Source organism: Orycteropus afer, unplaced genomic scaffold, assembly GCF_000298275.1.
Source record: "Orycteropus afer afer isolate SDZICR_OR568_19922 unplaced genomic scaffold, OryAfe1.0 scaffold01048, whole genome shotgun sequence".
In the NCBI taxonomy this organism is placed as follows: Eukaryota; Metazoa; Chordata; class Mammalia; order Tubulidentata; family Orycteropodidae; genus Orycteropus; species Orycteropus afer.
The window spans coordinates 144066-146777 of NW_006922635.1; positions in this window are offsets into that span (position 1 = coordinate 144066).

Genomic DNA, 2712 nt, shown 5'->3' on the forward strand with positions numbered 1-2712 from the left:
AACAACAACAACAAACCTTCACTGAGGCAGAGGGCCGCATCTCTCTCCCACGAGCAGCTGAATTGCGGCACACCTCCCCTTGCCTGGGTTTCTTTGTATGGTTCTCAATTATTTAGATGTATCACATTTTGATTATTCATTCATACTATTAAAAGGCATTTTGACGTCTTCTAATTTTTGCACATTATGAATAAAGATGCTATGAAAATCGTCATGCATGTTTTTGTGTGAATGTAAGATTTCAACACAATTGCATAAATACTTAATTGCACAACCGTTGGATCCAATGGTAAGACTATGTTTAGCTTCATAAGAAACTGTCACTCTCTTCCAAAGCAGATATACCATTTTGCATTCTAGTTAGCACCAGCCATTCCTCAGAAGGAAGGTTGGGCAATCTACTTCTGTAGTGTTACCGCCTTGGAAACCCAAGGAGGGATCACTATGAGTCATATGTGACTCCACGACAGTGAGTTGTTTTTCTTTTCCCTTGGTTTTTTAGCAATGAATGAGAGTTCATATTGATCCGCATTCTTGCCAGTGTTTTGAGTTTTAGCCATTCCCATAGTTATGTAGTAACATCTTAATCTAGTTTAAATTTGCAATACCTGAATTACAAATGATGTTGAGTATCTTTTCAAACACTTATTTGCCATCCGTACATCTTCTTGGGGGGGGGGATATCTATTCAGATCTTTATCCATTTTTTTAAAAAATTGAATTGTTTGTTTTCTTATTATTTAACCTTAAGTGCTTTTTGTAAATATTGGATATAAGACCTATATCATGCATGTGTTTTGCAAACATTTTCTCCCACTTTGCAAGTTGTCTTGACTCTTATTTTTGTGTGTTGCAGAGCAGAATTTTTTGATTTTGATAAAGTGCTGCTTATCAACTTTGTCTGTCATGGATTATGTTTTTAGTTTTATAGTTTACATCATCCCAGGCCAAAGATTGGGAATACTTACATTTTGTTTTGTTTTGTTTTGTTTTCTTCAAGAAGTTTTGTGGTGTTGCATTATTTATTTACTGGTATTCATTTTTACGAAAGGTATATGGTCTGTGTTTAGGCTGACTTTTTTATACAGACATCAATTGCTGCAGCAGCATTTTAAAAAGTGTGTGCTTTTCTCATTGAATATCCTTCACTCTTTAGTCAAAACATCAGTTTGCTGTATCTGTCTGGGTCTATTTCTGGCCTCTTGACTTTTTTCCATTAATCTATGTGTCTATTCTTTCACCAGTACAATACACTCTTGATTAATGTAGTCTTATCTTGAACTCAGGTAATGTGAGTCCTTATATTCTCTTCTTTTTCATCAGTGGTATATTGGCTCCTCTAGGTATTTGCCTTTGCATATAAATGATAGAATCGTTTTGTTGCCATCTGGAAAATATCTGGGTTGGCATTTGATTGGAATTGCCTTAGTGTATAGATCAACTTGGGAAGGATTGACATCTTCACAATGTTATTGATTCTTCCAATTCCTGAGTACAGAATATCTATACATCTATATATTTATTTAATTCTTCTTTTATTTCTCTCATCAGTGCTTTATAGATTTCAGTCAATCAATTTTGTGTATCTTTTGTTAGATTGACACTTATGTATTACATTTTTGGGTGTTATTGTAAAGATAGAGATACAGATATGAAACTTCTATTTCTAATTCTTCATTTCTAATATGTGGAATACTATTGGCTGTCACATATTTATCTCATACATTGTCACCTTGCTTTCCTTACCACTTCTAGCAAGTTTTTTTTTTTGGTTATTGTTTCTTTGGAATTTTCTACATAGAAAATGATATCTTTTGTGAACAAAGACAGCTGTCTTCCCCCTTCCCAATATGTACCCATTTTATTTCTTTACTTTGGCTGCTGTGGTTTTGCTAGTTAGGACATCCAGTCCGATGTTAAATAACAGGGTAAGAGGGAACATCCTCCCTTGCTCATGACCTAAAGGGGAAAGTACATAGTTTTTATCATTGAGCACAATCCTACCTGTGAGTTGTTGTATGTTCTTTATCAATGCAAGGAACATCTATCTATTTGTAGTTGTGGGAGAACTTTTTTTATATGTAAGTAATGGTTTTGAATTTTATCAAATGTTTATTCTGCTTCAAATGATATTATTATATGGTATTTTTTCTTTAGTTACTTGATGGAGCAAGTGTATTGCTTTAATGGATTTTCAAATTTTGAACCAGTCTTTCATCCCTGGGATAAATCTCACTTTGTTGTATTGTGTAATTATTTTTATACATTGTTATATTCACTTTGCTAGTATTTTGTTGAAAATTTTTGTATTTTTGTTCATGAGTGATATTGGTCTGCAATTGTTCTGTATTATGATAGTTGTTTTGTTATTTTATTTTATTTTTATTAGAGTAATACTGGATTCACAGAATGAGTTAGGACATGTTCCCATTGCTCTTATTTTCTGGAGGATATCATAGTACATTGGTATCATTTCTTCTTTAAAAGTTGGTAGAACCCACTAGCACTTCACCAATATATTAAATAATTACAATTTCTTATAGCAAAATACCTCCCCAAATCATTGCTTTTTGAAAAAAATAAGTGGAAGTCTTTTGTTAGAATTCTTTGCCATTTTCTCTATGTATATTTCAATTATTTACTTAAGTATATTTGAAAGTTCCCTTTATAATATGAGCAGAGGAATCAATTTAGGTCATGGAAATTGAAAAT